A 23,658-nucleotide genomic window follows, 5' to 3' on the forward strand; every position below is an offset into this window, starting at 1 on the left:
AGATAGCCACGGGAAGTTAGTAGTTGAAGAAGAATGAGAAGTCAGCTTCTAAAAACTGATTTAGTCATAGAGGAACTGTGTTAATTCCGTTACCAGGACACGACTAGTGAAGCCTAAGATTCCTAGTGCATGTGTAACAGTGAACTGTACATTTTGTAAATTAGCGATAGAGCTATATTGATTGTAAGTACGAGTTGATTGTATAAGGTGTTAATAAATCTGTTCATCGATCCAAACCCCGTCTATAGTCAGTAATAAACATGACGCTATTGAATTGCAGAGGAATTGAAATGAAATTATCATCGCCTAATTTGAGCAGTATCACGGGATTTGTCTGGAGGGAATAATGAAATTTACGAAAACCGCCTTATTATCGTGCAATAGTCTTTATGTTATGCAGGAGCTTATCGGTTAGAACTTAGGTTACAGATAATTTCAACGTACGCATCCGTCGTCTTGCTGAAAAGTGCGTTCAACAAAAGGAAATGTTAGATGTTGAAGCCCTCCTATAATTTACCATATGTTCTTGCTCTGAGGGATGAGTGAAGTGCCCAGCGGGCGGCGGTGCTGAACACTGCATCAAGTAAAGAACAGCGCTCAAATTTCAGTGTGTAATTGCATCCTCATGGAGCTTTGGGCCGACCGACTGTTTCCCAGACGGTTTATCCAAGCATTCCTAAGGAAAATGCTTTGAAGGGAATGTGAGAACGGTTGAAATTGTTGAAGTTGGTGAACTTCCCCTTAGTACGTGGTTCAGATATGGTGACTAATGCCATGTAGGACATTCACATGGGATCATTAATAAGTATAGACATACGTTTTCCAAATAAAAGGAATATGTAGCACTGGGAATTGGAAAAGGGGTACGCGTTAGCGTAGTCGGTTGAGGCACTATGCTACAAACCGGAAGGTCACGGATTCGAGTCCCGATGAGATACATTTTTTTTCAATTGATCAAATCCTTCTAGCCGCAATATGACCCTAGGGTCGGCTCAGCCTCTAACAGAAATGAGTACCAGGAATTTTCCTGGGTGTAAATGGGGCCCGGGCATGTACTGTCTTCGCTTGCTTGGAAACCGGGATCGTGGGTTCGAATCCCACTAAGGGCATGGCTGTTTAGTTTGTGTGTATGCGTTTTTCTGTGTTTGTGTACAAGTATAGGCCTTGCGACGAGCTGATCACCCGCCCAATGAGTCCTACCGAATGTGTAAGATCTGGAAAAACCGAAGTGAACGGAGAAGTTCATGGAGGTTGGCCTAAGCCCACTGGGGCTGTAGTACCAAGGGAAAAAAAGGGGGCCCGGCGCATAAGACTCACAACTTAACCGCCGTCTGTGAGCCGATTGTCTAGAAAATGTGAGAGCCTCGGCGTCTCACAACCCTATGGGCCTCCACGGCCTGTTACAGGAATAGCTTTACCTTTTACCTTTTTACCAGATTGGAATGTATAAATGACGTTCTCGTCTCTCAGAAATGTCCCCTTCATCTCATTCTATTAATTTGATCAAAATTTCTCCCCTTATATCTCAATACATTTCTTATTCAGTGAACGTAATGCCATCAAATTTCTATAGTTAGCCTCTTTGCCTGTCTATAATTTTAAACCATTTCTGGAATCTTACTTTCTCATACACGCAGTATGTATGAGAAATTAATCGAGCACGAGATTTTGGCGAATTATACGTTTTGAGCCCCTTGAATACAGCATTTTTTTTTTAATTTCTGTCCATATTACGGTATGTAGACCCGTTGCTAGGAAACGACAGCGAAATAAGCAACTATACAAAGCCTTTTCTAAGTAACGGCTCCGCAAACAAGCATGTTTCACGAGAAGAATTGCACTGCAACAGAAGAACGGGTTTTCTATATGATCCATGCCGATATGTTATAAGCAGGATAATTGAGGCTTCATGTGTTCAGTTGTTGTGAGCTGTTGCTGTTAAATGCTGGTAGCTGGTGCAGGGAGAGGAGAACGTCCACCGTTGAAGCCGCTACCAAGCAACGGCAGTAATGATATAACTGTTGAAAATAATGTGTGTACAATATTGAAATGTAAATTGTAGTCACGCGCTATATCAAAGAGTCCAATAAATCCGGTTTCAATCCTAAGCCCGTCTATAGTCACACCCTGTCACATGACAGTATATGCAATGGGTGCATGTAAGTATGGAGGCGCACTCTGATTGTTACCTGCTTCACTGTTTCTTTCATGTCTTACTGTTCAAACCTCGAAATGAATTCTAGGTGTTTTTTTTTTCTAGAAAATATGGTTCACTTTCAGCGGCCTCCACTGTTTTATATTCCAGAGGATAGGTCAAAAAACATCCACCTTCCTCACTTCCTCCAATGTCGTGTGACGTCATCGAGCATGCGTGAACGTGCATAGCGCGCACTACATAGCGACGGTCCATGCGGGAATCACAGAAAACACTGCTCCTGTATTGTTGGCCGCGTGTGTGTTGCGGCCGTTGCCTAGCATTTGGTCTATGGGCCACGTTTAAGACGGATATTGAATAAACTGCAGAGGAATGAATTCATGTGGATTAAGATGTAATCATATAGCGGGCTCTTGTGGAAATGGTAATTAACCTTTAGGTTCGTACGAAGCAAGAACTTGTTTTCTTAACGCGCTGTGACACTTTTCGTCTGAGGAAAGTCCCGCTTCAAGGAGCCTGCTAGTTAGTTGCGCCTTTTTCTAAATATTCCTTTAATATATAATCACTTAATATTTAAATTAGCCAGTCACCGTAGCTGAGAGTTCTAAGGCATGCACTATCTTCGCTCGCTCGAAAGCCGGGATCATGGGTTCGAATCCCACTCAGGGCATGGATGTTCAGTGTCTGTGTATGTGCATGTGCGTTTTTCTTTGTTTGTATACAGGTAGAGGCATTGAGACGAGCTGATCACCGGCCCAAGAAGTCCTACCGAATGTCTAAGATCTAGTTAACCGAAGTGAAACGGAGAGTTCCATGGAGGTACCCCAAGGCCTAAATTGGAGCTGCAGCGCCAAAGGAAGGAAAAATATTAAAATTGAAGATCGTACTATAAAGTTTCCAAAATGAGCATCATATTACGCTTAAGTCTTTCTTTTGTAACAAATAATTAATATTTCCTTAATGAAATATGATCATCTCTCTGTATACATCACCATGTATCTTGTTGGTATCCTATATCGAGGAGTGTTTACATAAATAATAATTGCAATGTGCATGATGTTGTTGATTAATGAATTAAGCTTGATACTGATCGAACTAAGTCAAGTCGTGACTTTCGCGAAAGTGTACCTAATGTAAGAACGTGCCGTCCTGTACTACAGATTACATGACATTAGAAACCTTTCTAGTGTAGGGCCATGAGAGTCAGAGGGAAACGTGAATGTGAGTTGCCGATCATGAAAGGTTTAATGTGGTGTGACCTGTAATTAAATATATTCTTCTACACATAACGTTTCTGACCATTAACATAATATACACGTATAATGGCTTAAGGATGGTGAAAGGATTTCTTCTTTAATTATTATAATTAACGGTTTCTCATTGCGTGCACTTTTTAATGCTCAAAGAGTAACAGTATGCATAAGTTGCTATTTGAAACTGGATTACTTTCATTATGTTGAAATTGATTAAAGAGAACGGTCACGTGATTCCAACAATCGTGAGCACTTCAGGCCTGAATGTACGATGAGATTTTGCGAAACTAGACAGACACGAAGGAAAGGCACCTGTTTAGAATTCGCAAGCTGGTGTTAACTTTAAGCAGTCAATCGGACGTGTGATGTGATCTACCTTAAACTGTTGCACATGAATTAAAGGAAGAGCCAACATTGATAACTTTGAAACAACTAAGTCTATGCAGTTGGGCCCCTCTTGAAAAGCAGTCGCTGGTGCAGCTACTCAAGAATTTCCAAAAATATTATGAAACACGAAGGTACAATAGTGTGTTCAGAAGTGTCGTCCACTGGTCCCTGTTCTGAGCCATATCAACCCAGTCCATACCTACCGATCCTATCCTTCTAAAATCCATTTTATTATTATCCTCCCACCTACGTCTTCGTCATAATCGAACCTGTCCTTTGTAGACTTTTTACGTTCCACCTACCAACATTCATGTCCACTTTCCTTAGATTAGGTAGTTTATCCAAATAATCCGGCCAGGTTCAATGGCCTCTATGAAGGCCGCGCCATAGGACAAGCGGTTAGTCGCCGGCTTCCCACCGCGGCAGCCCGGGTTCGATCTCGGGCCTGGTCAAGTGGGATTTGTGGTGGACAAAGTGGCGCTGGGGCGGGTTATCTCCGAGTACTTCGGTTTTCCTTGCCAATCTTCATTTCAGCAAATTCTCCATCATCATAATCACCCGGGGCAGGCTACAATAGGCCAATCAATGGTCGCCGTGCCGAGTGGATCCAGCTGAACTCCACCCCCCATTAAGCGAATTAAGGGCCTTTGTGACATTTTTCAAGAATATTATTTTTTACAGTGAGGAATTGTTAGTCCCGCGCCCAACCCCAAAAGCTTGAGGACCACTTCTCTGCTGTCCGCGACTGCTTATTCAATATATTCACAGATATCTTGCATGTCCGATGAGCCGGGATAGCGTAGTTGGTATAGCGACTGGCTACGAGCTGAAAGACCGAGGGGTTTAGAGTTCGAGTCCCTCTGGTGTCAAAAATTTTCTGTTCCAGACCGGTTCAGTGGCAAGCCCAGCCTCGTATCCAATTGGTACCGGGGTGACTTTCCTCGGGGGTAAAGCGTCTAGGGCACGAAGCTGACCACTAACCTCCAACCACACCAAACGCCTTCATGGCTTAATGATTAATTAATTAAGCACAGGGACAACTTTACCTTTCCTTTACCCTCAATATTTGGAGGTCGTCTCCCCAATCGGCAACCTGAGGACATGCCTTGCCGTCGTAAATTTATAACAAAAGCAACATAAATTCACCGACATCAAAATGAATAAATGAACAACTCCAGTTGATTATCGATGCTGAATTCACAACATCGCTCTCATCCAGCTGCATAGGCTGTGGCACTTGGCAAGAGGGAGTATACTAGTAGTACAAGTGATTAATGCTGTCATAACAAAACCCGAGTATTCAACACCTTTAACCCCAATAATCTCCATTCAGCACTACCCTGAGATAATTTCATACATCTGTTACTTTTGCGTTTTGCTCCATGTTATTCACAGCAAATTTTTTCTCTCATCTCCTTCCTTGTCTTAAAAGTGAATGTTTCCTATTTGAATTTCCTCCCCCAAACTCTACATGCATTCTTTGTCTTCTCCCGACCTAGTGACATGAGCAATCCAACGTAACACAACATTGAGATATATTATGTTGTATAAACAACGCCATGTATCTGCTGGAAATCATCCGACGTTTCGGAGGAACATGTCACCTCCGTCTACAGTATCGAAAAAGAAGTCAGGCAAGAAATCTGTTGCTATCTGCTCCGCCTCGGTTTCATTTTTGACTTATTCCTCGACCCTGAAGAACGAGGCGAGAAATTCATCCGAAATTTCAATTGACTTTTTCAATGGACTACATGACGTAATGTCCTAGAATATACTTATCCTACATTCATGTATTATATTTCTGTTCGGAGTGGGGGGGGGAGGTCTCTGAGAAATCTGCTACCCATTTTGAATGAAATTTTATTTGGCGCTACTTCGTCAGTCCAGACAAATATTAGGACAATGAACTTACCTCAAAATACATTATATTTGACGTTAGAACTCCTCATAACCACTGCCCTTGATCAGCTTCAAGTTTTATTCGACATCATACAACAACTGAAGTTGGTATAGTTCGTATCAAGAACGTTAGTTCAATCGGTAATGCGATTGGCTTCTATTCGAAATGTTTCTTTGTGGTTTATTTTGCGACGACGTCTGTACTTCAGCCTGCATGGCGCCGAGTGGTAGGATCACTACTGAACAGTGAATTAGAAAGAATTTGAAAAAACTGCTCTTGTAGATTCTAAAGAATCCTGACGATAGTGTATAACACTCAGAATTGTTGGGTTTTCAAACTTTTTAGAATACCAGACGATGAAAAAAGTCGTAAAATCCAATAATTCCAAATTGGTCTTGGCCTATTCGAAATACTCTCCTACTTGCTCGAGAGGTAGTCAGTTCATATCACTGTCGAATCGCTGAAAATACTGACAGGAATTTTTCTTAGATTTTTTCGGCTATTCCAGACATTGTACCTCGGATTAGGTGACGAATGTTTCCTACCAGTCCTGGGAGGTACACCAATCGCCTCATTCTACGCTACATTATCTCTGAAGTTGATACAGTGTCGGTAAATGCCCCACGAGTCTTACGGTACACGCAGCTCTGCAGCGCTCGCTACTGTACTGCCCGCTTTAGCACGAGGCCTGCGTAACAGACATGGAGGGTGCAGTGGACAGAGCAAGCTGGAACCAATCGCTAATTACCCATCATTATCTCTCCCGGAAACAAATGGGCCTCGATATTTCGTGACGCGTTACGTCGTGTTACAGCCTGTCACGCTCCAACATTAATAATTTTCCTCCCTTTTCAGCGGATTTTCGATTGGTCGGATGTATAGCGTAATTTATCATAACCTGCCTATATATACAGGTTATATCCAGCAAAACTAATTTTAAAATTTAAAGCAGTGTAAATACCATGATCACGCTGGCTATCTGCTTGTGTTGGAGCTGCGTTTCATGGTTTTATTTTTGGTGATGAAATGCGTCTTATCGAAATCATTGAAATAAGTTATGGTCCATGTATCTGATATATTAAATGGCTACTGGTCTTTTAAAAGCCTGAAAAGGAAATAATGTTTAACGTAAGTCAATGCAACCGAGAGTAGAATTATATCTTGCAGTGACAGTTACGAAAGAACCGCGAATTCAATATGGTGATTCATAATCTTCAGAAAAATATGTAAAGTAATGAAACATTTATATTTTTTAAATTGTAGGCATCTGTCAGCATATGACAGGCTTAAGATTTAAAAGTAGATTTTAACATTGAAACACGGCTTTTATTTGTTTGATGTAAGTCATGATTTTTATCTTTATCAGAAATAATAATTCATAAATGTGAAAATATCTTCATCAATTTCACTTGCATTTATCAACTACGTGTGATGGTAACAGGGTGGAATCGAATTTGATATTATTATATTTCAAGTTGCGACGTTTGCTTTGGGTGACGAGCTGCAGAGGAAATTATTTGGGCTTAAACCCATGGAATGAGTGGGCAATTTGGAATATTTCATCATGAGAAATTTAATGGTCTATACAGGGCGCATAGAGCTGCTACGTTAGCGAAATAAGGTAGATTGTTATAGGCTGCCCCATATATAATAACGCGGATGGAGAAGAAAGAAATGTTTAGATAATTTTGATAGATTAACAATTTAGAAAAGAGGAAACGAAAAGGAGAAGAGATAATAATATTGTGACGTAACGGCTGAAACCTGGAATAGTGGAGCCAGAGCCAGAGCCAGACGTCCGTTGCTGAACAACGGCGCAGAAATAACATTCCCGTTTCAACGGATAACAGCGAAGGAGTCATTACTAGGTAACAAGTTCCTAAATGCAAGTTTCACGTGACAACCAACATGACAACAGAGGACAACTAACTATTCGACGTGGTGTCTTCTATGAGGGCCGTGTTAAAGTTATGAAAGGCAGTGCGTTCGTGAATCCGAGCCAGTGAGAGTAGAGGAGTAGAGAGGTCAAAAGAGTAGTAGAGATCAGTCCGAAATTAGTGAGAGATTCGCCAGACAGACGTCGATAAGAGGGAGTTCAATAGGTGAGCTGTTATAATCAAGTGTAATTGTGAAGAATTGCCAATGAACCCAATCATCAAATCTAGAACCCCTTATTATTACAAAGTAGATAACTTTCAGTCCAGTATGACATACAGGTTTACAACACTGTCATACTGGACTGAAAGTTATCGACTTTGTAATTGAAGAAAGCAGTCTTCTGGGATTTGGCACTGTGTATATGTGGTGTTAACCGACGTTCCTCCGAAACGTCGGTTAACACCACATATACATGGTGCCAAATCCCAGAAGACTGCTTTCTTCATAGTCACCGCCGTGAAAGCCTCAAATCTTACATACTTTGTAATTAATAGTGTGACGGACCAGAATGAGACAAATCACATTATTATTAGTCACGTCTACCCCTAATACGTGACAGTATCAACACATATCTGAGGGATAATAAGTTACGAGTCTAAGAGCTGCATGGAACAGACTCAAGATCCTATGCACTGACCGGATTTCGAATTCTTTGTGCTGAATCTTCCTGTTCTGCTACAAAAGGCTTAATTAAGTCTTTTGCCAATCTGCTCTTATTCTTGTCTTGAATGTGATATGCATCCAATGGTTTAGTTGCTTAGCGCTCCTGCTTCAATTTAAACATGTCTCAGTTGCGTGCTCATCGGTAGTCATTAACTTATGAGTTTTCTTGTATTTCTTTCGGGCTTTCTCTCTACAGTTTTTCATTTGTTATTATTTCTCTTTCCCTTTGTTTCTTTCTCCTTTAGTAAAGTTGTCCCCGCGCTTAACTAATTAAGCACTAAGCCATGAAGGCGTATGGGGGAGTGGATAGATAGATCCACTGTTCTTGACCTCGTCAGTAGTTGGAGATGAGCGGTCATCTTCACGCACCGGCCGATTTACCACCGATGAAAGAGCCATTGGTATCCATTGGATAGGGGGTTGGGTGGACCCCAGAGCCGGTCTGAAAAATGTGGAGAAGAGGAAGTTCTTTACCCTACCGGAACTCCGACCCCCCAGTCATCCAGCCCATAGCCAGTCTCTATACCGACTGCCCTATCCCGGCTCGTCTGTTCCTTTCCACCTTAGTGTCTTTAAATATTTCTCTCTTTCTTAATCCCAGCCCTCATTTTTTCCTTCTGTTCTTTAGTTTCTGATATAGTATTATCGCGTATATAACGAAATATTAGATTTGGTTTTTCCAGAACTCCAGAAATAACTGTAAGATATATATTATCATTTATCAACAATATTCGAGATTAAAAATTAAAAATCCCTTAGTCTAAATCACAGCTTTATTACATTTTTGGCAACATTCGTAAAAAAGTACTCTTTGAAAATAACGCGGTAGCACTATTCTACAAGCCGGAAGGTCTCGGGTTCGAGACCCGAGGAGGTGATTTTTTTCAATTTACGTAATCCTTCCAGACGCACTATGGCCCTGGGGTGTCCGCGCCATAGCTCAAGCGGTTAGTCGCTGGCTTCCAACCGCGGCGACCAGGTTTCGATCCCGGATCTGGTCAAATGGGATTTGTGGTGAACAAAATGGCGCTGAGGCGGGTTTTCTCCGAGTACTTCGGTTTCCCCTGCCAATCTTCATTCCACCAAATTTTCCATCATCATAATCACCCGGGGCAGGCTACAATAGGCCAATCAGGGGCCGCCGTGCCGAGTGGACCCAGTTGGACTCCACCCGCCACTAAGCGAAATGGTCCTGGGGTCGACTCAGCCTCTAACAGAAATGAGTATCAGGAATCTTCCTGGGTGATAAAAGGCGGCCAGCGCGTAAGGCTGATAACCTTACCACCATCTGTGAGCCGATTATCAAGAAGATTTGGGAGACTCATCTTCTCAGAACCCTATGGGCCTTCACGGCCGGTTATGGGGATAACTTTGTCCTTTTTTTGAAAATATAATCTTTATTTTATATTAATTTGTGTTAGTAATGAGATAAATGTGAACGGAGAAGTTCATGGAGGTAGGCCTAGGCCCACTGGGGCTGTAGTGCCAAGGAAAAAAAAAATGAGATAAAGAAAAACAATACAGAACGAGATATCGCGCGGTTATTCCAGTAAATTAAAGTTCCGATTTCGCTTCATCATTCGTAGTCTGAGGTTATGTTTCGAAAAGTGAAATATTCATCAAGTTCTCTTTAAGAGGTTCTCGGCAAATAGGATACAGACTGACGACATTTTGTTGACATGAGGCGACCAGACTGTTCTAACCAGTTCAGTAGAGGAATAAAATTAAATATAGGCCGTAATATTGAAATCAATCCCTAAATTAATTTCAGGCTCTATGACTGTATCCCTTTACCGTCCATCTCCTAACCCCTCTTTGTGCTGACATAATTATCTGACGAGAAGTCTCAAAACGAAGGCGTTAGATTGGTTAGAAGATGATATGCGGGTAGCGGAATTTTTATTTTCAGAATGAGCCTGAAATTCTATTATTTGGAAAAATAATTTGATGGCTGTGACAGGAGAGAAGTGTAAGTTTGGTGAATGCATATAAGGAGGGCTGCTCGAGAAGAGTGTAGTAGCTCTCGAAATTTTTTAACCAACACTTGAAAACAGATGAAAACCAAGAACGCTATCGAAATGGCTGATCGCAGAACTTTCCGAATGCATACTCTCTTCCAGCCAGCATTGAGAATATCCGTTTTCTGATGCTCCGTACTATCAAGAATATAATATTTAAAAATTCAATTCCTCCCCGTGGGAATTATTTCTTTTCCATTACAAAAATCATATTTAGGAAAAGTCGTATTCTGAAAATCATACGCTGCACATAATAAAGACAACCTGCTGCCAAAATTAATAGGTTTTAACAATTAAACAAGGTGTATATATTTGCCAGTTTTCGGACTTGTACATTCAATTTTGAGATATGTTCTGAAACAGTTGTAGGCTTTTCCAAGAAATTGAAAACTTGGGGTTATAGGCTCCTCACAGATTCAAGAAATATTTTACAGTTTACAACATAGTTTTCAGTGAAATGTGGTAGGGTGATTCTGAATGCTGCAACTTTCTTGGAGAAGTATGAAAGTGTAATGCACTTATCTTTCCCGCACCTACAATGACAGTGACCTTGAGAAGAGAGATTGTAGGAAACAAGGGAAACGATCGAGGTCATTCTAGGGACCTTGGCAATCCAGTAGCTAGTTGCAAACTTACTGGAAGCTCTTACTAGGTTTCTCTTTATTTCATTATTTTCTGTGTGTGTTTAGTCCTTGATGATCTGACTGAGAATTGAGAAGGTGTTTCTGAATCCAGCTCATTTCATTTGCCTGCACTTGCTACGGTATTGAAGTGTGTCATTTAGGAAGGTGTAGTGACCGTACCATAGCTCAGGCGGTCAGTCGCTGGCTTCCCAATGCGGCGGTCAGGGTTCGAGCCCAGGTCAAGTCATGTAGCATTTGTGTCATTGAAGCAAATTTTCTCTGAGTTCTCCTGTTTCCCCTGCCAATTCTCATTCCACCGACTGTTCCACATTCGTCATTTATCATCTGAGACGGGTACAATAGTCCAGTTAGTGGCCCATGTACCAAGTCTCAGTCTCGCTCCACCCCAAAAACTAAAAGAAAAACTGGGAAGGGGTAGAAAAAGAACTCCGAAATTAATAGTTTAAAATATTTAATACGATTTCCATGTTCAAAATAGAATATTACTTTAAGATGAAACGACAAAGTATGAATTTTATTATTTAAATACCACAGTTATGTGGTCATCAAAATAAAGTTATCATCCAATAATTATCATCAGAATTTAAAATTGAAAGAATCGTCTATGACATGTCATCTAATATTAAATATTATATTAACAGTTGTGTTTCGTAAATTTTATATTCGCACTGAAACCGTTTGCTGAAGCTTCTCAGGTCTGTCCTTTCATATTTATATACTGAAAGGGGATGTTTAGATTGAAAATAATTTGCCGCCATTGTGATATGTCCGTATATTGTTGGTACTCTTGAATGGAGCAAACGTAGGGGTGGGAAAACTGAGGTGGGAAAAGGGGGGGGGAGGAGAAGAAAGGCATTTTCTTGCCGCTGTGCCCTTTTCTTCCACAGCAGCTCAGCGATTATGCTTCTTTGTCTCAACGAGAAAAGGACCTGTGGAATACAGTATATTTATTGTAGTAGAAATAGCGCCAGCAGCATGTTCACCATTCAACCGTGGTCGCATTCTGCTTTTCAACATCATTCAAAATGAACGGAATAAAAAGCATCTCTCTTTTGCTTCGTCGTCTCCATGAATGACGTAAAGTTCGTCATAAGGAGTGCCTTATACTATGGTTTTGCATGCAAAAGTCACACAGCATTGTTTCGCGCCCCGGCTTTGGAACTTGGCGGCCATTCCTTGCAGTGTAGTCTAGATGCTGTTCGCACCGGAGCTGGACGTAGCCGCTGTGTGCAATGTGATGGAACGGGTTTTAAGTGGCAAACTGTTCTTTTTTTAACAGTGCTGACGAATTTGGCTTGGTGTATCGCCCTGCAGGTGGTGTAATGGTGGATGTTTAGTTCAGGTTGATGAGAAATGAAGGTGTTTCTGTGTGCTGGCGGTTCCGTCCTGGGGAATAACTGCCGGTGTCTCCATGGTCCGTCAGCATTGAGGTAGAGCTTTCGGAGTTCTCAAATTAAGGCTGCTCCTCACCTTGAATTTTCTAAACGTTTCTTGCTTCTTGTCTCTGAAGCAGGTACTCACGAGTGAGAGGGGTACTGCGTGCACAACGAAATCGCTTTAATACTATAAAAAGATAAACTATAAGTTCAATTACCCACAGAATTATGAACGGAACAATGGACGTTACTCCCTCGTGCATTTTGCATCAAAGAGTTTGTTAGAAAAGTAATGCTGTGGGCTTGAATTGGTCTGGAATCTCATCCGAGTTGGGTACTCTGATATAATTCATGGTTTACTCAGTGTCTTTAGGTTAACTTCGAGACAGTAAACCTACCTTTAAATATGACACAGCTCTTCCGTTCAAATTCGTACCTCATAATCATCCATAACAACTTCTTATGCGTTGCAAGGCGTAAAATGGTTGCAGACATTAAACAACCTACAAATAAAACAGCGGTGAGCACTGAATCAATAAGTAGGGTTGCTTGTTCTGTGTCCTTGAAGTAAGTTACTACAGGCATATGGGTCGTCTTCCAGTTTTGATGTCGTAAACTGCGTTACAGCGGAAATGAAAGGATATCTTCCTTCTAATTTATGTTGTAAGGACATCAGACATCAGAGTTAAATACTGTCATAAGTTTATGGCTCCATGACGAAAAATAACAGGTTCTGGATTGGCTGATCGGATTTACCATCACCTTTTACCATCTCTCGTAATCACAATTATAGCGCTGTTGCTAATCTACCCACTTCATAAATCACTAGGACACGCTCTTATAATTCCTCGGCACTCACCCCACGGAAAACACTCCTCCTGTTATCAAGAATGCGTGTTTATTAGCCCGTTGCGTATCAGTGGATATCTTTCTACTGTTGATAACCTAACTGCGGGAATGTGTTTATCGAACAGTTGCTTAGCAATGGTCATGGCGCGGACCACATAGAAAACACCTCTTGCAATACCTTTTCTATTGTTGCCTGCGTGTATTTCGGACGTTGTCATAATACATACAGTGTGCACTTGCAAAATAAACTTATCCTGTTTAATTCTGGAACGGGTAGTATGAGACACTAAGGCTGTGATTTGGGTACCTTGTAATTCTGAGTGACAGTCACTGATACTTGTCTTCTGCAGTTTAAATTTACAGTGTGTATACCATGTTGTTTGATAGTAACTGGATTCTCGAAGGAAGAGTAAAAATTTTACATGTCATTCACTGTTGACTTCAGAACTACATTGTGCATTTGTCTCTCTACAATGTAAGTTACTTGGAATTTAGGTGATCAAAATCGAAGCTGATAGACACTTTCCCACTTCTAAGTATACAGGAAGCATGATAATAGAGTATATTGTGGTACGCGGTAGCGTAGTTGGTTGAGGCACTATGCTGCAAGTCGGAAGATCGCGGGTTCTATTCTCTGAGGTCACTAGATTTTTTAATTGACTTCGTCCTTGCAGCTGCACTATGGCCCTGGGGTCGACTCAGCCTAACAGAAATGAGTACCAGGAATCTTCCTGAGGGACAAAGGACGGCCGGCGCATAAGGCTGACAACCTTACCGCCATCTGTGAGCCCATTGTCTAGATAATGTGGGACCCTTAACGTCTCACCAACCTATGGGCTTCCATGGCCTATTACAGGAATAACTTTAACTTGTTATAATATATTTCACGCTCACAAAACTTTACTGCTCACTTCCACATATGGCCATAAATTTACCTTCATTAACAGTTAACTGCACATAGTTTTAGAAAACCCAAACTATTTTAGTCTCGACATCCAACGGATTTAGGGTTTCTTTATTACGGAGTAAAAGACATCCATATTATGATGCTCAGCGTTCGTCTCAATTTCGTAAATAATTTTAGAATACACAAAACTTAACCCGTTTCCAAAGTAGTCTGCTTAAGCGGAGGGTTAACCTTACTTTTACATAACATTGACTATAACACAGGGCAACAAGGAACATCCTTAACTCTATTCTGTTTATCACTTTTTTGCGGAATTCCAAGAACTCTGTAATTTTTGATCGAAGTGTTGTGGACAGTAATCATGGCGAACTACTCCCATGAACACACCCGGTCTCATATTATCATCTCAGTCATTCTGACAGTCAATGTCTTTTCTGACAAGTTAATGTCCGACACAGACTCTTTGCCTTTAAGATGTTGCACATCATAATTTAATACTATAACACCTTATCTTGACATTTTCTCTAACATCGGTAATTTTCTTACTAATAATATATTGAAGCCTTTACTTACTTACTCAGTAAAAATTCATTCTACGAATTATGTCTATGAAAGGACCTGAATGGAGAGTAGTGTACCAAAAACTTGCAAGCAGCTAATCAGTTTAAGGCCAGATGATATTAGTCATTCTGTGTGTGTGTGTGTGTGTGTGTGAGAGAGAGAGACAGTCAGTAAGTCTCCTCTCGCCATCTCGAAGAAAAATGCCGTCGTCAACCAGTGGAGTACGAATAAGAGCTCCATAATTTTAGTGAAAGAAACTTTAAAAATATTCTATATAAGTAATTTCGCTGGATGAAGTACATCCCTGTATGTATATTTCACTTGATTATTAAATGTAAAACTTACTTAAACAATGAATGATTAGGAGACAGATAACTATCAAAACTAACGAACTCTGGTGGTAGAATCCAAAACTGCAGCACCGCCAATAACGTAGCTCTGTACTTGGTGCCTTCCCGATCTGTTTCTATCCGCGTGTCTATCTTACACTCCAACTCCTGAAATCCATTGGCCCTATTAAAATTATCTTCCATACCTTTTCTTGGTCAAAAAATGAGAGCTCTGCAGGAGGTTTACACACCAAAATTTTGTATGTATTGCGTGTCATCACCGATCGATCTATATTTGTAACTCATAGTAATCTATGAAGAAAGCAGTCTTCTGGGATTTGGCACCGTGTATATGTGGTGTTAACCGACGTTTCGGAGGAACGTATCGCCCCCATCTTCAGGGTAGAAGAAAAAGTATAAGAATTCTGCAAGCGACAACACCGTGAGAAACGGTACCGTTTCTCACGGTGTTGTCGCTTGCACCACATATACACGGTGCCAAATCCCAGAAGACTGCTTTCTTCATAGTCACCGCCGTGAAAGCCTCAAATCTTACATAGTAATCTAGTTTTCACTAGTTATACGTGAACGTATATTTCATGATGTTTTTCGCTATTTAAGATATTTTTTCATATATTTATAATTAGTGTGTTTTTTTTCAACGTAAGAGACGAAGTTCTACAGACGAAAAACTCAGCTAAAAATATTATTCTGTTCTCCATTTTCAACCGTAAGTTTAAGGTAAAGTTGTCCCTGTGATTAATGAATTAAGCATCTTGTCATGAAGGCGTATTAGGGAGTTGAGGAATAGCTCCATTATTGTACTGGATGGATATGAAGCTTGCATTTCCTCCTCGCTCCTTTACCCCATTGAAAGAGCACCGAAGTATTCTGGGTTGCGTTTTGGAGAGAAATCGAAACCCACCCATTGGTTTCGTCGTGTTCGACGGTCTATTTTTCGTCCGCATATATCAGGGTTCTAATTACGTGACAGATTTAAATCGAACTTGGTGGTAATGAATTTTAACAATGGAGATTCTTCAGCATCCATAATCACGCCGTTACTGTTTACTACTTTATTAAGTCTTGTATTTACTAAGTATGAAAGAAAGTGACATAACATTAACTTTTAATTGTTTGTGTATAATTTATATTAAAATTATTTTACCCAAGTTGAATTACAAATCTTCATGGGAGAAGTGAGGTATGTTTACGTACACACATAAAGAGAGCCTGAAGATAATACGAACCCTAAAATTGTCCAAACACGTCTTAGGTTACTTAGAAATAATTACACACACACATATATACAATAAAATTACATACGTAATATTTGAGTACATCATACTGTAATTTATAGCGAGGGAAAATGCGACAGTCTAAGTAGCACGTTTATGGATGAAGTAGCCTTAAGAGGCTAGATGGCTCCACACACGTTCAGTTTTGCATTCATATTACAGGCGACTGTCGACGAAACCTGTCACTGTGAACTTACATCTAGATAACAAATTGCATCAATATGAAATTTCATCGTTCTTAAATTTCTGTTCTGCAAATTCCCAACCCTCTTTCTTTTAAGACCATCCCCCTCAGAAATAGCAGATCTTTTGGCGCTGTGGAGGCTCGTTTTGATGGATGGGACCAGGATTAGACACTGGATCTTCGCTTCAGTAGCAGAGCAATGAGTTTCACAAGCTGGAGTGGGAGAGAGGGCTGTTGGAATTCATCAAGCTTCTCTGGTCACGTGGTGATGTTGGGGGATCAGTTACTATGACGTGTGTTGATGTATCACCATCCTATTTCATCCCTCCGTGCCTCTCTCCATCCCCTAGAAACTCGTGTTTCTCTATGCTGCTGAAATAATTTTCTGCTATTATATTCCTCATATGTAGCTTTAAAATTTGAGACATAAAATTCCCTGAGGTCAAATTTGTATGTGGGACAGTTTTCAAATATGTGCCCATATAGTCACATCAAGTCCAATATATGTATTCCCCCCCCCACATTGGCACTACACCCCCAGTGGGCCTAGGCCTACCTCCATGATATTATATCTTACAATATTATATCTCAGCATCCTGTTGCACTCTATACGATAAATGATACAACTCCGTCCCAAGTGCAAACAATATATATTATATGTCTTTGATCTTGTTCTTTTCTACACTACATGTTTCGGCCTCCATGAACTTCTCCGTTCACTTCGGTTTTTCTAGATCTTACACATTCGGTACGACTCCTTGAGCGAGTGATCAGCTCGTCGCAAGGCCTCTACCTGTACACAAACACAGAAAAACGCACACACACAAACTAAATATCCATGCCCTGAGTGGGATTCGAACCCACGATCCCGCTTTCCAAGCGAGCGAAGACAGTACATGCCTTAGACCGCTCGGCTACCGTGACCGGCTCCAATATATGTATACACGATTAATATTCTAGTAAAGCGTAAGATCTAATCTGAATACGCAGACGACAGTCTGTGTTTGTCTTCTCTTCTGATCTTAAAGAATCGTCCTGACGTCAATATGTAACGTCAGCAACACAAGGAAAGAAACCACACGAAATTCTGACGTCATATTATTTAAATCTTTCTGAGAGTATTTTAAGAACAAAGAGCAGAGACCGTTAGAGGCAGGAAGTGACGAGAGATGAGGAAAAGTTCAGAGTGAAGAGCTTCATAATTTGCATTTGTTTTTGCCAAATATTCATAGGTTCATCAAATCAGAGAGAATTACATGGGCACCCTTGTATCACGAAAATGAGGAAAATGAGGAATACGCAAAAAATTTGACCAGAAAACATGAAATATAGGCACTAGTTGGAAGATCTGGAGATAAATTGGGAGAATAATAATGATCTCATAGGCAGGACGTGAAAGGATGTGAAGAGAATCCAGCTCACTCAGAATAAGGTGTAGTGTTGGGATTTTGTTAACGTCACATTGAACTTTATGATTTAAAAAGGAGGGCGGTTTCTTGACGGTGATATATATATATATATATCTGGAATCCAGATGGGTCCACTCGGCACGGCGGCCACTGATTGGCCTATTGTACCTGCCCCGGGTAATTATGATGATGGAGAGTTTGGTGGAATGAAGATTGGCAAGGGAAACCAGAAGTACCCGGAGAAAACCCGCCCAACCGCCACTTTGTCCACTACAAATCCCACTTGACCAGACACGGGTTTGAATCCGGGCCGCCGCAGTGGGAAGCCAGCGACTAACCGCTTGAGCTATGGAGCGGCCGAGATATAATTTCTATTAGATGAAATTGTACACACATACATATCACAAAATCTATAATTATTAATTTGTAATGCTGAGTAGGAATCTCGCATAGATTTGAACCCTTTAAGAACACTAGGAGTAGTATATTCTTCCCGGAACTTATTATTATGTATAGGTGTACGTTGTGCAACTTCTGAGCTTAAGAAATAGCGTAGAGACTTTCAGATTTCTTAATCTTTTTCTGCAAACTTGCTGCTGCACATAGTGCAAGATAACGGGTTCGTTTCTTATTGTTTGACAGTTTGAAACTTAATAAAGAGTACTCTTAGGTCCTTTTAGCACACAACGAAGCTTGTACCAATGAAGATGGCGTAATGGTTACGGTCTAGACGTCTACCCGGTTTCAATCTAATCCGTGATGCCGGGCATCTTGACTTAGGATTTTCGTGGTTTTCCCTAATTCCTGAAGGCAAATGCCACAATAATACTTCGTTTAGGTCACGAACTCTTCCTTCCAAATCCTTTCCAATTCATCAGTCATCCTACTATTCAGTGCTGATACTGACAGAATTGTAAAACTAAATAACGAAAAAAAAAATATATTAAAATATTGTTTTGGTCCTATATATGTTCATCATCTATTTTCTAAGATTCAAAATTGTAAATTTTTAACAGATTTCAAATATTTTTACGTAATCGGAAAACTTTGAATATTTTAAAACCACAAGAAAATAGGTTGTTTATGAGGAAGTTTGAGCCGGGATAGCTTAGTCGGTATAGCGATTGGCTACGGACTGGACGACTGAGGGGTCGGAGTTCGAGTCACGTAGGGTCAACAATTTTCTCTCCTCCATGTCGTCCAGACCGGCTCTGGGGTCCACCCAACCTCCTGTGTAATGGATACCGGGGCGTGAAGCTGATCACTCACCTCTAACTAGTGCCAAGGTCCAGGAAATATGTATCTGTACATCCACTCCTCCATACGCCTTCATACGTAGCGTTAATTAGTTAAACACAGGGACAACATTACCTATAAGGTGGTTACAAAGATGAGCCACAACCGTGCTAGTGACCACTACCTGAATCGCCACCCACCTTCACAGAACTGTGAGTCCGTGCCTCCAGAGGCGTCGTGTCGCCTGCAAGGAGAGGACATCGTTCTCCGCTTGAATAGAGCAGTCCGTGTCTTGTGATAACGTCAGTGACATCAAGAGAAGATGAGGTTAGGGTGGGACTATGTTGAATGCCATTCAGTGCATGCCTGCTTTTGTAGCACCTTGTCGGCCGGAAATAGAGCACCGGCTGGCCGCTAGGTCGTCGCCTTATCTTACCTCCGCCTCTTCTACTGCTCACCCACCGGAAGTTACAAGTGACGTCACTTCTCAGTCTCCATACAGACTAGCCGCATATACAGCAGACAACAAGAATTAGGACTCTGCAGGCCAGAGCTTCTATCTAATATAACAGTTTTGCATAAAGACACGATTAAATAAGATTGAATTTCTGCATCGCAATGCACGCAGTTTCCATATGCGTGGCAATCTGAATGCTTCTACCTGTTCCGTATAGTTTCCGTGAACACGTTAAAAATACTGAGCACAGCTTGCAGTTTTTCGGACTAAAATTTTGTATGCCTTTTCTCCCATCGCGTCACAAGTCCTGCCTATGCCACCTGCAGTATTTCGGTCGTTCTAAATAACGCAGGTCAATTCCACGGTTATTTACAAACTTATTCAGCAGCCCAAAGGAACCTTATAAAGAAAGCACAAGGAAACAAAAATATACAAATAACAAACTGATGTCGTGTAGGCAGTAACACAATTTAGTGAATGCAACCAATCCAACAGTTACACGCCGAGAATAAAACATATTGTGGCGTGTCTGCTGAAAACCAGAATTTTGAAGCCAGCAGTGACAGTCCTCGCTAGGGAACGGCTCTATAAACACTCCCGTTTTAGACAATGACTCAGTAGCCTTCACATGATGGACCCAACAGATACGCACACAAAAATAAAAGAGCTGTACGAAGTGGTGTTTCCTGTGCGGTCCTTGCGGAGGCTAAACAAAGAGAACCAGCTGCCATTACGGGAGAGTCCTGAGGTGGCAGTTAGAGCAGTAGGAGGTTGGTGTGAGATGGGCCCCGGTCTGCAAGGGCATTAGCCTGGGAGCAGAGGAACGTCCACTATTGGAACACGTTACCAAGCAGAGCAGTGAAGACCTTGACTGAGAATGCTAATCTGTGTGTGATAGTGATATGAAGTGTAGCCATGAGTTGTGTATTAAAATGTCACACAAGTCTGATTACCGGTCCAAATCCCGTCTCTAATCACCCCTATCACGTGATAATACGTACTTACATTCATAAGAGCCGGGATAGCTCAGTCGGTATAGCAACGGGCCCCGGCTGGACTGAGAGGTTTCGATTCCTGGCAGGGGTAAGAGGTTTTCTCTTCTCCACAACGTCCATACCGGCTTTGGGGCCCACGCAGCCTCCTATTCAATGGGTAGCGGACGTCCTTTCCCCGGGGTAAATTGACTGAAACTGGCTGCCCCACTCCATCTACTGCCGAGGTCAAAACAGAGGAGCTATACCTTCACTCAACCATGCGTCTCCATGACTTGCTGCTTAATTAATTAAGTACAGGTAGATGTATGTGGATAAATAAATGTTTGTCACAGGCTATGGGTATGTTTATATTAAGACAGAAAGAGTAAATTTTGGGAAGGCAGATGGCGCGTCTGGAGTGTGAGGATGGCAGAGTGGTACTAACAGTGAAGATGTTAAACTTATGGTTTAATAGTAGAGACTAATTGGCCGGTCACTGTAGCCGAGCGGTCTAAGGCATGTACTGTCTTCGCTTGCTTGGAAACTGGGATCGTGAGTTCGAATCCCACTCAGGGCATGAATGTTTAGTTTGTGTGTGTGCGTTTTTCTGTGTTGTGTACAGGTAGAGGCCTTGCGACGAGCTGATCACACGCCCAAGGAGTCATACCGAATGTGTAAGATCTAGAAAAACCGAAGTGAACGGAGAAGTTCATGGAGGTAGACCTAGGCCCACTGGGGCTATAGTGCCAAGGAGAAAAAAAAAGTAGAGAATAATTAAAGTCGTAATTTGATTTCAATATTTTGAAAATAGTTACATTTCTAGTGTGTAAGTAAATCCAGTAGTGCTACTTGGTTATTCAGTGAACCTGTAGATAGAAATTTAAAGTGTGCGAAGTCTTGTTCACAACTGTAGCGTGCAGGTTAAGTCTGTCTATTGTCGACATGGGGACAGGGAAGAGATGCGAACATGGATAAAATAAAAATACGATGAAGGGGAAAGAATTGTGAGCGAGTGTCAGAAAGTCAACTTCTTTCTATTGTCCGGTAAGACATAGTCCGGAAACATGCTGACGTCATGAATGTAGATAGTATATACATATAGTATATAAACATGGTCGTGTGCTGCAGGACCTGCTGCTTTACATACATAGACGCAGTTACTCCCCCATTCGAGGGCTTATGAAGTTGCAATATCTGAACTTTGCCCGAGACGCCAGTTGCAGCACTTGATGTAACGTCAGGCTGAAATGCCTTCCCCACAAATGGGCATCACGTTCAGCAGTCTGCTTCGGTATTTCGATCACTAACCTTGATATTGTCGAAACCATTTTTATTTTGATCTTTGCGGGGCATTAAAAAATCTGGCATGTCGAGCTCCGTTGTTTGGGTTAGTTTCAGAAGTGACTTTCTATTAATCTTCACTGGTTATTTCGTTGATTGATTCATTGATCAAGTGATAATTTGAAGCTCTTTTTTTCAGTTCCTATGATAAAGATTGCAACATCACAGCGTCTTGTTAACCTTTCAGTTTGTATTAACAAAGACATTTCGCATTGCTGTTTTAGGGAAATCTTTCCATTTATTATTTACTTATAATTGGTCCTGTGCTCTTCACCAAATATAGTGAGAATAATGAAGTCAAAGAGGAAGAGATGGGCAGGGCATGTAACACGCATGAGGCGAAAACGAATGCATAGAGTATTTTGCTGGGAAAACTAGGTGAAAGAAGACACTAGAAAGATATAGACGGATTATGGAAGGACAATATAAAAAGAAGCTCTGGGAAGAATTAATAGAAAAACTAAATAATAAATGCATACAAATTTGTAGGAGCACACGGAAACGTAGTTGGTTGAGACACTATGGTACAAGCGGGTTCGAGTCCCGATGAGGTGGATTCTTTCAATTTACCTAACCCTTCCAGCCGCACTATGGCCCTGAGGTCGACTCAGCCTCTAACAGAAATGTGTACAATGAATCTTCCTGGGGGTAAAGGTAGGCCGGCGCGTAAGGGCGGGTACACACTACCGAGGTGTTGCATGTAACGTAACGGTTACTGTAACCACATTCTGTTAGTAGGGACGCCTTCCGAATCACGCTCGCGAACGTACTTCGAGCGCGCTCTGTAACACGACCGGCGAGCCACCGCCTTGTCGGTTTTTGCTGCGAACACAAAGGGACTCGCAGTTTGGCTCGTGGACGCCACACTCGCTTGCTCGTAATGTGTACGTTTCCTCCGAGCCAGTTGTAGCGATGCGAATCGCTATGGAGTGGGACGATGAGAAATGCCTGAATTTAATTGAACAGTAGAGCTAATAGTTTGCTTGGATACACGGAATAGATACTGTAAATTTGTAAAAGAGTCCCCAGTCGCCAAGTATCTCAATGTCACAGCCAATCGATCTTGCCCCGAAATCGCCTCTCTGAACTTAGTGTTCCTTTTCCAGATCCTAGGTCCAACCAGATTAATCAAATATTCGAAGTCCATTGGATTCAGCCGGGTGAAATTTTTTAATGCCCACTAATTGTTTGTGATTTCAAATCCAAAAGTAAAGCAGGACCGCTTCTTTCTTTGTATAGTGCATGCTGCCAGAATCTTCGTTGGCGTTTGTCGTTGTCAATTAAGTTGTGTATGAGGATATACGACGCACTAGCAATTAACTCAGGCGATAAGGAGGAAGACGTGTCTTCATGACGAGCTCACCACGAGCACTATGGATCGGGTCACTCGCAGCGGGTTACATGACGACTCTGGACGTGTCGTCCATGCGAAGACGTGGTTACAGTAACCGTTACGTTACATGCAACAGCTCGCTAGTGTGTACCCGCCTTAAGGCTGACAACCTTACCGCCATCTGCAAGCCTGTTGTCTAGATGATGTGTGAGCCTCAACGTTCCACAACCCTATGGGCCTTCACGGAGTGTTACAGCGATAGCTTTACTTTACTGTATCTTTGAGGCGGGTTATTCTACTAGCATGCGGTTACCCTGACAATTGGCGTTCTAATTACACTCCATATTCACATATCCGCTCCACCTCCCTGCAGACGTGCAACAGGCTTGATTACTCAGCCGCCGCTTACTGCATGAAGTTAACTGCAAGCCGAGTATTGCGTGCGG

General features: G+C 41.6%; 1 long non-coding RNA gene across 2 annotated transcripts in view; it reads left to right on the plus strand.

The window, feature by feature from the left end:
* The window catches only part of LOC111861422, a 590,763-nt gene that overhangs the window by 123,431 nt on the left and 443,674 nt on the right, over nucleotides 1-23,658 (plus strand). The window contains exon 1 of one of the 2 annotated variants that reach the window (XR_002842242.2): nucleotides 12,174-12,388. The exons of the other annotated variant lie outside the window; for it this stretch is intronic. This is a non-coding gene — a long non-coding RNA (uncharacterized LOC111861422). Of the gene's footprint in view, nucleotides 1-12,173; nucleotides 12,389-23,658 lie in introns of those variants that run through there. 2 annotated transcript variants of the gene reach the window in all.

Source organism: Cryptotermes secundus, unplaced genomic scaffold (assembly GCF_002891405.2).
Source record: "Cryptotermes secundus unplaced genomic scaffold, Csec_1.0 scaffold646, whole genome shotgun sequence".
NCBI classification, from domain to species: Eukaryota; Metazoa; Arthropoda; class Insecta; order Blattodea; family Kalotermitidae; genus Cryptotermes; species Cryptotermes secundus.